Consider the following 14,472-nt stretch of genomic DNA (forward strand, 5'->3'; position numbering starts at 1 on the left):
TTAAACAGCTAAAACATATTAAACCATTAAACAAGCTTATACCGATTAAAATCTAAAACAATGAAACATGCAACCCTCACCATGCTACCAGATTTGGCAATGGCAAAAAAAGTGTTGTGTCTTTTTTAATGGCGGTTTAGTGCTAAATTTTACCTATCTTGTGTGCCATAATGGTTTGTCACCATCATTCAGTGGTTCCCCACAGAGTGCAGCCTGTGATGGGGTCCAGGAGCTAAAATGGTCCTCAGTCCCCATGAAGTTGCCCACCCCTGGCATATGGGATAGACAGCAGCTGTGAAGTATGAGCGTGGGTGAGTGTGCATGGACAAATCTGGGGAAGGAGCTTTTGTGGAAGGTGGGAGTCGGGAACCTCAGGCTTGGGGGCCAGATCCAGCTTTCCTAGGGTCCCAATCTGGTCCTCCAGAGTTGCCCAGATGGCCATGCCCCCTTTTCCCCAACAGCTGATCCTTCAGTGGTTTCACAGCTTTTGTGCAGTTCTTCCCCCATTCTAAAAGATTGAAATGTCTCTCCTAAGGCTTAGTGACTGGCAGTTTAAGCTACAATATGCTGGCATTTTTTGTCCTTTGGCCGCACCCCTTTTGCCTTTGGTCCCACCCACTTTGCCTTTGGCCCTGCCCCCTTTTGCCATTGGCCCATTCACCACTGGAATGCGGCCCTCGGGAGCTTCTCTCAAATTGAATTTGACTTTCAGGCTGAAAGAGTTTTCCCACCCTCGGTGTAAGGAAATCAGGTAGTGCCCTGACAATGATAGGCCAACGATAGGCACCAATAGCAAAATGAGTACGTAAGACAATATTGAGAGCAAGCCCTATTTCGAATTTATAACCACAATGAATAACAACCTCCTGTCCTACTTTAGTACTGCAAACATGGAGGTTTAATCCTCAATTTGTCCAAGTGGCAAAAGGTCACTATGACTTCTGTAAGACCCTTGTAAATGCTGAAGACTCGCTCTAATAATTGAGACTATAAAAGATGAATGCTGATATACGATAAGGCATATTAATTGGACTCGGACATAAAATCTTCCAAATCAAGCTTGTAATATAAAGAAATGTGAACTATTGGAAAGAATGTGTGAGCTATTTGCCTGCAGGCTTAAAACAAAGAAAGGAAATGTGAAACTCACATATACCCCCAAATGTGGTAAACCATTACTTGCCACTGAACTATACCGGAAGGAGGAAAGGCAATAATAATCTTCCTAAGGATGCAGAGCATTAAAGTCTTTATGGCTTCATTGAATCTACCCAAGGCCATCTTACAAGCTCAGAGAGAATATTTACATCTCTAGAAACTAACGTATTTCCTCATAGACAACTTATTGAGCTCTACAAGGGTAGCTTCCATTAACTTTACAGAGTGTGAGGCTGGATAGTGAAAACTTGGGGCAAACTAGTCTTTTCTGATATTTAAATAGCAACTGGGGGGGAATCATGGGCCATGTAGGGCAGCAGGGGGCCTAATACTTTCCACCCATGCCACTATCTCAATGAACAGTAGCATTCATCACAGGAGGTAAGCTTCCATTGGCATGGTGCAGGGGGAATGGGTTAACCCCCCCCCCCGTGCAGCATGGTCAGTCAACCTCACTGACAGGTGGAGGGGGGGGAACCCTGCCAACCATGCAGCCAATCCGGACTAGTCAGGTAAAATAATTCCTATGTGAACCCCCCAAAACAGCAGCCAGTGAAAAGCCACACTGCACATTGGGTGGATGGGTACCAAGAAGAAAGAAAGAGAAGGCAATACGGCAGGGGTGTTGTATCTCAGGCCTATGGGCCAAATCTGGCCTACCTGGGGGCCAGATCTGATGCCCCCCCCAGGTATCTCCAGATGGCTACACTCCCTTTTGCTGGCCCCACCCCCTCCCCCCCAGGCACTGATCATTTGGTGGTTTTCTAGATTTTGCATGCTTTTTTCCCCATTCTAAAATGCCTCTCCTACTGTAGGATCTTTAAGCTACTGATATTTTTGGCATTTTGCCTTTGACCCCACTCACCACAGGAATGCCCCTAGGGCTTCTCCAAAACTGAATTCAGCCCTCAGGCTGAAAGAGGTTCAGCACCCCTGGAATGGGGAAGAGTTGTGCTTTCCATTGTGCCACCCCACCCCTTCAAACCTGGTAGGTCAGCCTTGCAGCCAGCCCTCTCCTGTCTCTCCCAGGGGCTGGGTGCAGAAAGTGTCACCCTGCCCAACAGAAAGTCTCAGCAGGGAAATTGCAGGCATTTTATTTTAAGAGCATGTGTTTTCCTGGACTAAAGTCTACTTCAACAGATGCTGAAATGGACTGAATAACAGCTAGCACCTAAGGTGGTTCTTTAGAAAGAAGAACAGGAACAGGAATAATCACTAAATAATCACTGATGTGAAAAGTTATTTGTGTCTAGGTCAAAATGTTCAGTAATTTGCTTTATTCTATACCCATGCATTATCTATGCCTACAGAATCATAGAATGTCAGATCAGAAGTGCCCCCTAAGGCCATCTGTTCTAACCTTCTGTGTCACATCAGCCTTTGAATGTGCTCAAGTTATTATTGTGGAAAGTCCACTCAATGGTGTTTGGATAAAAGATCGCATTTGAAAATACACCCAACCTTGAACACATCCCTATATTCCATTAAGCTTAGTAGGAATTGGAGAGGGGGTGGGGAAAGTTTCTTCATTGATATACTTTGTGAATACTGGAATGAATTCTATCTTCGATCTTTTCTTCTGGGCAAAGAAAAAGAAAAAAGCATTAATCCTTTTTCAGTAGTATTTGTATCATCCTTTAAAGCAAGGCTGGAACTGTCATTGAGCTCCATAGGCATTTTGCCTGCAAAAGCACTAAAAGACTAGCTCTGTAGTTCATTGAAGTACATGGAAAGCTTCCCACTGACATCAGTGGGCTTTTGTAGCAAGCCCAAAGAAAGTATCTTAACACCTAACGTCCAAATTTTTCTCTGGTCTTCTGTTAAAGATATTCTGCATGCTTTGTCTATGCTGGTTTACACCTACTAAAATTCCACCCCGTCATATTTAAATTTTTAACATTTAGGTCAGGGGAGGGCAGACCTTAGATTTGTGGGATCTTTTCTGTTTTTTGCTAGAACCCCAAGGTTCAGAGCCAGGTGCAAAATGGAGAAATGGAGGGGTGGCATGAAGGAGTCAATTATCTACCACACCCCATGAGCCATATACTGTATATACAAATGTAGATCTACAGTGCAGTTACTATAGATCAGGGATTCTAACGCAAAACTCTCAAAGTAGCCAGTAGAGCTGACAAAGACCTGGTCAAAGGTAACCAATTAATACTCATATTTTACAGTGAGGAAGACTGTGGCTAGGGGATAAGCAATTAGCACAAGGCCATGGCAGAGGTTTAGTTTAAACTTTCAGTTTTACATGCTATTGTCAAACAATTGGGAGTTGGAAACCTTTGTCAATCTACTGCAAGACACCCAGCGATCTACCAGTACATCCTGATTTACGTTCTGCCCATTGCTGATCTAGGTTTTAGTGGTATTCCATGACAATTCAAACACCTGTACCCACACACATCCTATAAATATGCTCACTACGCACTGGATATTATACAAGGCTAGAAACTTCAAATTTTATGATTTTGTTAAATACTAGTAGTCCAAATAAGCACAACTCCAGTGGCCTCATGAAATTAATAAGACATTTCGGATTGGATCCAGACTTAGTCATACTTAGTGTGGACCCAATGAAGTAATGGGACTTAAGGCAGTCATGACTAACTTAAGCCCCACTGATTTCAATAGGTCTACTCTAAGTATGACTAAGCCTGGATCCAACCCTTTCAGACTACTAGGGATGGCGGGAATTCCACCACAGACCCCAATGAGGCCGGATTCTAAAGAATCCAGCTCCCCAGAGTCCGTGGCAGAACGGAACACTTAGCACCGCCTCCCTGCGGAATCTTCTTTGGCCGGATCCTCCGGCTCCGGAGCACCAGCAATACGGCCACCATGCCGTATTGCTGGCTGAGGGGGATTGACTGCAGATGCAAATAGCTGCATTTACCTTAAACTAAGGCCTTTACGGCCGCAAATGGCATCCTGGACGCCATTTGCGTCCACAGTCAATCCCCCTCAGCCAGCGATATGGCATGGCAGCCGTATCGCTGGCGCTTCGGAGTCAGCCAGCGGCTCTGCAGAATCGCCGCACACCAGAGCCAGCCGAAGAGGATTCCGGGGGGAGGAACAGATCACCTCCCCGCAAGGGCGGATTCCCAGCCAGACCAGCAGTTAGGGAATCCGCCCATCCCTACAGCCTACCATGCTAAAATGACTTACTTTAAGTGCATACCACTCACTCAGGGCTGCCCAACATGTATTACTTATGAGGCAGATTAACAAATGCTCCCCCATGCTATGGTCCAGAAACATATGCACAACGTTGGGTGAGTTATTTTGACAAGGCAGAAAATCCCACAAAAGCCTCTCTCTGGGAGTGAAATACAAAAATAATATATGGAGGGAGCAATCCCATGGCCGCTAGTCAGTAGCTAGAGGGTCACAGGATATGTGGTTTTCTGGCAGCCAACCAACCTCAGAGCCAGCGCTCCAAGGTCAGTTCTTGGAGAACCGACCTTCCCCCCCTTCTGCACTGCCTCGCAGACAGCGCAGAATGGCCTCGCACTCCGTGCTCGGAAGAGGAGCATGGAGCAGCCAAAACGGGGCATTCTGGGGGGGCATTCCAGGGCGGAGAAGGCGGAAATGCTGATATGACACGTCCTATGTGTTGCTGGCAGCCTCCTCCCCTGCTCCGCCTTCCCGTGGCTAGATGGCTGAAATCAGCTGTCTAGCTGCAAATGCACAGCAGGAGAAGTGGGGAGGGAATGATCCCCTCCGTGCTTCTCCTGCCCTGCATTGAATAGGCAGTTGCCTCTGAGTTCGGAGGCAGACGCCTATCCCCATAGGATTGCACCCTAAATAAGTAACAGTGTGCTGCCCTATTGTAACCCAAAACTGGCTGCCTTAGACAACCTATTCACTCTGCCTAATGCCATTGGTTCTTATAGCCATTAGCCAAAGTCCAGTTGGCTTCATGGACTATCTGCCATCTCAGGATACAAATTTTTGTAGCAAAGAACTCCGTATTTGGGAATTGCAGCACACATCACTTTTCTGGCCATAAAGTCCATATAAGGCAGGGGTGGGAAACGTGTGGCCCTCCAGATGTTGTTGGACTGCAATTCCCATCATGCTTTACCATTGCCTATGCTGTCTAGGGGTGATGGGAGTTGCAGTCCAACAACAAGTTGCCCACCCCTGATATAAGGGATCATAGCATGCTCAAATCATGCTAGCATGCTCAAATCATGCATATGGAGCACGATGCAATGTCCCCATTACATTCCAATTTGACCTATGATAAGACATTAACATATATATATTGCTTCTGAATATACATTATTCAGTACATAATTCACTCAGTTAACTATTTATTTAACAAGACATCTCTCCTGCTAGTTCATTCTGTACAGTGCCTAATGAATTTGGAGTTTTCCAATGAATCCTTGTGATTTTTTTCCTCCTACAGACTTTTATTGGCATCAGCTGGGTTCATAGCATTGGACAGCTACAGTTAGAATCAAAAGGCCAGGCGTAAGCATAATGGCTGTGGATCCCTTAGTTGACTACCATGGTCTTGGGAACAGTCCTTGACTTACTTAAAAAAAAAAAAAATGTTGAAGATGAGCCCACAAACAAATTTCAAAATGTAATAGGGCAGCCCATCTGCCCCAAAGTTACTACTGGTGTTACTTTCACCAGCTGTTATGTCCATCCAACTGATCGCTAAGTAGTTTACTTATGTGAGCATCCAATTATGGGAGGGGATGATTCACAGAAGTCTGCAGACCAGCTTCTGTGAGAAAGATTTCCCAACCTGAAGAGTACAGTCTTGCTCTCTTGGCTTCTGTGTGCCTGATTACACTCATACCTAATACTGTTTATCTGAAAACTTTCAACAAGACTTGTGCATTCTTCCTTATTAGAAGTAGCTTGTCCTACTTGGAAAAAAAACTATAACACCTGCTTATTCTTCACCAAGTACTCATTTTTTCCACATCCTTCAATGTTTACTTAAGAGGAAATAAAATATATAAAACATCTGTTTTGTATTTTCCCACTTGCTCTTCACCCAACATAAAGCTCAAATATTAAATGCTCTAGTATTTAAAAAGCTGGTTGCCCTGGAAGTAATTTTATCCTAATCTGAAGGTTACGATTTGAGGCTAAGGCAAAACATGTAACAACAAGTGCATGAGGGAAGGGAGAAAACTTGATCAACCAAATGCCCTTTAAATAAAGAACAAAGGCAGAAAGATGAGTGGAGGAAGGTATAATGCATAAACATATTCACCCAAACAGTATGCTTCTAAAACTCTGGAGGATTCAAGACTGCCCTGACTGACTGCATCTTAAAATAGATTGCGTGGGTGAAAGAGAATCTTGGTGGGGAGAAAATCAAATGACGGTGGTAAGATAGGCAAAGACCCAGATTCCACTGGAAAAAAAACAATTTTCCCTGCATTAGAAAGCAATTTAAATACATAAAGAGGATGACTCAGGAAACCATAATTGCCTGCTGTAAATGGGATTTAACCTGCAAAATTTCAAAAAGCCAAGTTGAAACAAAGAATGTTGAGCTCTGCTCTGGCTAATAATGCATCTAGTGGTGTATGTATGAACTTTAAAGCAGCCTTCCCCAACCTGGTGCCCTCCAGGTATGTTGAACTACAACTCCCATTATACGCAGCCAGTATCACCATGATGGGAGTCGTAGTCCAACATTTTGTTGCCTGAAGCAAAGGCAAGATGGCGCCCCCATTCCACATCCAGAAGCCAGCCAGACTGAGAATCTTACTTCGACACTGGCAATGGGACAGTATCCTCTACCACACCTGGGAGCAGGCTGGCCTAGAGGGAACAGGGCAGGCTATGTGGTGTACATAGAATCTGTCCTCCAACAACTCCTTACCCCTAGCATCTGCTGTCTGAGATGGCTGCCTCACTCTGCCTAATTGTAGGGCCGGTCCTGCTGAAGACTGTATATAACTGGGTCTGCTGGTGAACGGAGCGATTTTCATCCCCTTGGTGAATCAAGGTGAGGGATGTGCAAACCCACCCCCATCCGGGTTCTCCAGGTGCCTGCCCAGCCCCTGCCCCAGCTCGCCGGTCCCTGGACCATGCTTTAGCTCTTCCTACACTCAGCAAACAGCCCACACTACCCCAGTGGCCTCGTCGAGGTCCGTGGTAGCCATTTTTTGAAAAACAAAAATGTTCATATTTGTGTATGCATTTCGTGCATGAGCATTTCCACATATGCAAATATGTGCATTCTCAAAAATGCATGTTTTGTGCATGTGCAAATATGCGCATTTCCAAAACGCACATTTTCGTGCATACGCAAATACGTGGTTTTTGTGATTGCCATTTTATTTTTCAAAAAATGGCACCATGGAACTCGACAAGGCCGCTGGGGTGAGTGTGGGCTGCTTGCCGAGTGCAGGCAGGGGGCAAGCAAAGGCAGGGGGAGACCAGGGGCAGGGGCTCGGTGAGCAGGGCTTGGGGGTGTGGGCAGGCAGGGTCCTGCCAGATTCCAGAATGGAATTGGGTGCCTGCACCTTCCCTTACCAAGACAGAGCAGAGCTGAACTTCTGGCTCAGTCAGTAAGCATCATTTTTGTCAGAACTGTCAACATACCCATAGTTTCAGATAAGAGCAATGGGCCAATTCAGCTCTTGGATCCATGCCTACAAGTCTGCTTATAAAGCTATTTGCCTCATTGCTCTTCCTATTCCTCCCCCACAACAACCATCATTATTTCAATTTTAATATGCTTAAGCATGGATATAAATAATGCATCAGATGCACAAATATGGTGGCACCCATAAAGACCACAGTGGCTTTTATCTACCACAACCATTTTTATATCAGGATCTTGCTCACCCGCCGTGTGCATTAAAATTAAATTTAAAAATGACGAAAGCAGCAGGAAGAGGAGCAGATATTGAGGTAGCAGTGGGGGAAAGTAGATAGTGTGGGAGGTTGCTGTATTGCTATTCTGGCTACTACTAAAATATATACATTTTTATTAATTTTAATTAATTTAATTAAACCCTGGGGGAGACTGGTTTTTTGTTCTTTTGGGGGGGATGGAAATTTGCGGGAACACTGAAGATATCTAATCTTTAAGCAACAATCCCATAATCCCTGACAGTAAGTGCCATTTAATTCAGTGGAGTTTACTTCTGAGTAGACATGCACAGGAATGCATCATTAAAGTGGTAATATAAAGTTAGGTTTGAGGAGGCAGAACATGACACATATTATGCATTACTTATCCCATAAAATTGCTGTACTGACTGGCTTGTTTATGAAATTTAGAAGTATAACTGCCTTGATTTATTCAAATAATTACAAATATACCTAGAGAAAACTCTCTGGAAAAGACCCTGATGCTGGGAAAGACTGAAGGCAAAAGGAGAAGGGGACGGCAGAGGATGAGATGGCTAGGTAGCATCACCGATGCAATGAATATGGACTTGAGCACGCTCTGGGACAGAGCGGAGGACAGAAGGCCTGGCGTGCTATGGTCCATGGGGTCACGAAGAGTCGGACACGACTGAACGACTGAACAACAACAACAACAACAACAACCAAACAGAACAGACCAATCCTGTATACATTTACAGTGTGATTCTACAGACATCTAATCAGAAATAAGCCTCATTGAGGTCAATGGGACTTACTCCAGTTAAGTGAATATACAATTGCAGCCTTATTCAGATAAAGGAGAGCTCCAAGCGCTACCAATCAAAAGGCATTTTGCAGCTATTCCATCTTTTCCTCCTTAATGGATTTGTTCTGTTAAGAAAAAAAAACAGAAGAAACAGTGGGAAAACACAAATGGAAGATGACATCTGTCTGGACTCCCCATAAAACTGCATGTTTGAGGCAGGGTGATTGCACAATAAAAGCATGACCTGGAAACACCCAAAGACCCTACTGAATTCCGTGAGATTTAGTCCCAAGTAAGCATGCATTAGATTACAGCGTAAGGATCACAACTTTTATTAATTTTTGGTCAGTTCAGAAAATAGGGGCAGGGGGAATAGAGACTATAAACAAAGTCTTAGAAATAGTGCATGTAGACCTATATCATTATCATTTTTGAAAGCTCAAAAAATAAACATTCCTATAATGTAATGAAGGAGTAGCAACAAAAGTGGATATTCAGTTACATTTTCTATCATCACTGAACTCTTAGAAAGTGTAACATCATCCTACACAGTAACGATACAATATGTGTAATTCTTGATACTGAAATCATCGGATTAGACTGTCTCTAAGGGACTGCCTGTCTCGCTGTGAACCTGCTACATACTAAGATCTGCACTGCAGAAGAAACGGGTGTGTCAGACAGGCATGAAAAGGCTTTCTCCTGGGTTGCTCCCAAACTATGGCATGCACTCCCTCAAGAACCACAATCGGCCCGGGCTTTCCTGGCCTTTAGAAAGAGTGTGAAGATGCATCCTTTCAATTTGGCCTTTGAAATGTGTAGTTTTTAAGGTTTTGATGTTTTTGATGTTTTTTATTGTTGCAAAGTTTTGTTCCTTTAAATTGTTGTACACCACCTTGATGGCTTTTTAGCAGATAAGGTGATATATAAATGTTAATAAATAAATGCAGTCATCTCCCAGAACTACCTTCTGGAAATGGCCATCCAAATAGGAGCAGAAGCACTGAAGTACAGTGACCCTGGTCCACAACCTAGACGCTTCTCCAGAAGAATACCTTAGCCGGTGGTATAAAAAAACCTCCTTGGAAGTCCAGGTGAATTACTAAGATCACACACTCCACGTCCTTATTTTTTTATTATTTAAAATCTTTCTTGGACACCTTTCAGGGCAGAAGCCCTCCCAGTGTGGTGTATAGCAATAAAACACATAAATCTGGTATGATATTAAGAATGATAAGAACATAATAAAAACAGTAAGAATACAATAAAAACAGCAATACAGCCAACAACAAAAACAGCAACAAAAACAGCAACAAAAGCAATCATATTAGGAGGAGGCCAGAGTAAAATAATATGTTTTCAAGGCCTTCTTAAAAGCCTCCAATGTTGGAGCATGATGGAGCAACAATAGCAACTTATTTCAGAAGTGTGGGGCCACTGCAGAGAAGGCCGTCTCACTTGTGGTCAGCTACCTAACTGCTCTCACAGGTGGGCAAATGAGAAGGACCTCTCTTGCTGATCTTGCAGTGCAGGCAGGCTGATATGGGTGAAGGGGGTCCTTCAAGTAATTTGGTCCCAAACTGTTTAAAGGTTTTAAAGGTCAAAACTGCCACTTTAAATTGGGCTTAGAAACACACCGGTATCCAGTGCAGCTGGTGCAGTATAGGCGTCCTTCCACATCATCATCCATCAGTGCAATCGGGGCAGCTTCTGTACTGAAACCAAGTCTGAAACCAGATTGAAATGAATGCAGATACTCATTTTGCCTATGCCACATTTGGCATAGGCATCTCCAATTGCTGATCCCTCCCTAGGGTTAGTAAGAGCTGGCAGGCTGTAATGGCAAAGACTATGACCTGTGAACTGGGAGGTCCCTGATTCAACTGTCACACAAAATCTCACGTTCAGATCTCACTAGGTGGCCTTAGGCAATCAGCAATGTCTCAGGCTCAACCAACCCCTCTCATCTAAAATGTCTTGATAATGACACTGGCATACCTTATCAGATTGGTGCAGAGAGATAATGTAAGAAACGGACTTTGGACAGTCAAAGAGCACTGTATAAATATGAAGTGTTACGAATCTTCAGTAATGTCACATCAGTTCTTTGTTATTTTAAAGAGAGAGAAAAGAGGAATGTTTTTGGATATACTTTTACGTATTCTTAGTTTCATTTCAATAATCACCACCAGTTCCCGTATGTTGTCATTTGATTTTACATTTGTTTTCCTTGTACTTCAAATTAGAAATATATACAGCCAATTTAACAAGCTCATACAGAAGCTGTTGACATTTCAATTATACCCACTGTATATAAACAAAAGCAAACAAAATCAATACACTTTTGCTTGCTTCAAATCTGACCTTGAAATTGGATCATATTTATTTCATTTTGTTTTACTCTAATCTCTTTTACGTTCTTATAAACATTCAATTTCCCAACTGTTGGCCTATCATCATGGCAATGAACACCATTGTTACATGATGCAAATAAATTCCAAAATATGCTGTCAACTGATGAAAGGGAAATATGATTTTAATTTTGCTTTACTTGTTCTCGGGTACATATCAGTAAACTGATTATAAGGCACACCGCAACTACCTTTTTTCTGTGATGGGAGAAGTGTCACTGATTACCAGTTTTGTCTTTAATTCTATTTGATGAATTGTGGTTAATTGTAGTGCAATTACATAATATGCTTAAGTTTTTGAAGAAAGCAAAATATGCCATGTAATAGGATAGTAATTTTGAAAAAAAAAAAAAAAAACTAGAATCCTAATGACTGTAAATAGTGTGTAGTGTGTTTTTTTGCTTTGAAAACATTGGAACAACCAAAATGCAGTCCCTGTTACATATAAACTTCTCTGGGGCTGCCTTTACACTATAGAAAAACCCCACAGTCCTCCCTTTCTGGAGCCCTTCCACATTTACCACAGGCTCCCAGACAGCGACCATGTGATTGCTGAGAGGGGAAGCTTTTAATTTTCAAGGTTCCATAGAACTCAGTGAAACAGCGCCATCTAGTGGCTGTTTTAATCACGTAACTTTCTGAGGTAAAAAGATAGTTCATTCGCTGTGGATCTTTTTGAGATGAAATAACCAGGAAATACCTCCAGATGTGTCCTGGAAGTTAACAATATCATGAAAAGGACCTGCAAATGAGTGAGCAATCTCAATAGCAGGTTAAAATCTCTATGTGAAGGAGCCCTGGGTGTCAGTGTCAAGACTTCATAACTCTGCAAAAATAAAGTTGCAACCCTATCCACACTTTTGTTGGACTAAGCCCCATTAAATGAAGACAGATATCCTTCCAGGTACATAAAATCAGGCTGTGTAGGTGGGGGCTACCCCTGAAAAGTCTCCAGAGGCTTCAACTGGTGCAAAACGCAGCAGCTAAGCTGTTAAATCAGTGCATGGTATCGGGACCATATTCTACCTGTCTTAAAAGAGCTGTCCTGGTTGCCAGTTGCTTTCTGGGCCCAACTCAAGGTGTTCATTTTAACCTTTCAAGCCTTAAATGGTTTGGGACCTGGAAATCTAAGGGACTGCCTGTCTCGTATGAACCTGCCAGTTATTAAGATCTGCAGGAGAGTTCCTCTTGAGGACACCATTCCCCGCAGACACCTGTGTCATGCACACGTAAAAGGACTTTCTTCTGTGTTGCTCCCAAACTACGGCATTCACTCCCTCGAGAACTACAGGTGGTCCCTACATTCTTGGCTTTTAGAAAGGCTGTGAAGATGTATCTTTTCAATTTAGCCTTTTAGAAATATGTAATTGTTTTAATGCTTTACTGTTTTCAGTGTTCTTATTTTTTATTATGTTAAGGTTTTATTGTTAAGCGTGTGTGTGTGTGTGTGTGTGTGTGTATGTGTGTGTGTGTGTAAATATGAAATATGAAATGAAAACCCTAGTTCAAGTAACAGGTCAGGTAAATGATATTAAAGAGCACATGCTTACTGCTGAATCTTAAACAAACTTATTTTTGCCTCTTAGAAGAAACAGATAATCCACTTGTACAGAAAAGTGACAATTGTCCTGTACATTTCACTTACAGTTTTAAACAGATGGCAATCCTATGATATAAATTCTGTACAGTCATGTAGCACAAATGCTATCATTTTTGTTAATAATTTAAAAACTTTGAAGTACTAAATGAATAAAAAAGTTGTGATGTGGTAAGGCAGACAATTTCTTATGAGAATTAAGCCTTTCATCAGAATAATGTTCAAGGTACCATTTTTTTAAAAAGCCAGCTTTTGATATGGAAAGATGCTGGGATCTATAGAAGTGAGAATATATCTCTTCTTTTCTGTGGGCAGTTACCTAATGGTATGCAAAGTAAGTTACGGGAGGGAACAATCCTATGGCCCCTAGGCAGTGTCTGAGGGACCATAGGATAATTTGGACTCCCAGATCCAGGGTTGGAGACAGCGCTCCGACACTGGATCTGGGAATCGGAGCTCTGCCCCCCCTCCCTCACAGCCAGCAGGGAAAGAACTGTGCTGTCTGCCTCTCCGAGGTTGGGAACACAAACTCGGAGGAGGGGGAAAGGGGGTGTTTGGGGGGGCGTGAGGGTGCCTGTAGAGTCCAGGATACAAGTTATCCTGAAACCTCTCCAGCCTCCTTCCCTCCCCCTCTGAAATGCCCCAGCTAGATAGACAAAAAAGCAAAACAAGCCTGTCTAGAGAAAAATGCAGGGTGGGAGGATGGGGAGACAAAGATCACCTCCACTGTTCCTCCCACCCTGCATTGGATGATCAGAAGCCTCCACGTTCAGGATCTTCTGATCCTCAGGGCACAATCAATAGGATTGTGCCCTAAAGGAGTGAATGAATGAATGAATGAATGAATAAATAAATATGTCTCACTGCACTGTGGCCTTGAAGCATTTCAGACTGGGGCCTAGGTGCTTGTGTCTGGAGGGGACCCCAAGTTCCATGCCAGATTCCACAATCTACTCTGGAGTTTTGGCAGAATAGCATGCATCCATCCCCACAGCCACCAGACTTTTTGTAGCAGAACCTAATAGTTTCAGTCCTAGTTGTGGATGTTCCCCCTGCTCCCTGCCCTCACGAAGCAGCCAATCCCCAATAGCAATCCACATCCAGAGACCTGCTGGATCAAGAGAAAGGTATACTACCTGTGATCACCTTTACTCCACATCCTAACTGATGCTTCCTTCTTTGTACATACTGATGAAAAATTCCACTTGTCTCATAGTTCTTCCTGGTTAACTAACTATGCATTATTGCCTAAATGCAAGTATTTATAAACCATTTACCTGGTTTTATTTATAATTTGTCCGCTTTTATTTGGACTGGTTAAAATGGTTCCCCTTGTTGATATCTGACACTGAAGCATCAGAAGATGGTGGTAATCTATAGCAGCACCTCTCAAAATGACTGCTGAAAAATGACTCGCACTTAAAACATCCTTATTCGCCCTTATAGAGGGACTGATTTTCACAATCATAAAACTTATGAACTGTTTGCATAAAAAATAGCTTAGAGAGCCTGTGTTTTATTTTTTATGCTCGGCATGAAATTCAGGAATGAGAATATTACAGTTCATATTACAGTTCCTCCTGCTCTGCACTGGATGATTGTAAGCCTCCGAGTTTAGAGGCTTATGATCATCGCAAAAGATTGCACCCTAAATGAGAGCCCTGATATGACATTTTGCA

Source organism: Heloderma suspectum, chromosome 4, assembly GCF_057233095.1.
Source record: "Heloderma suspectum isolate Gila_16-S chromosome 4, 16-S_ref, whole genome shotgun sequence".
NCBI lineage: Eukaryota > Metazoa > Chordata > Lepidosauria > Squamata > Helodermatidae > Heloderma > Heloderma suspectum.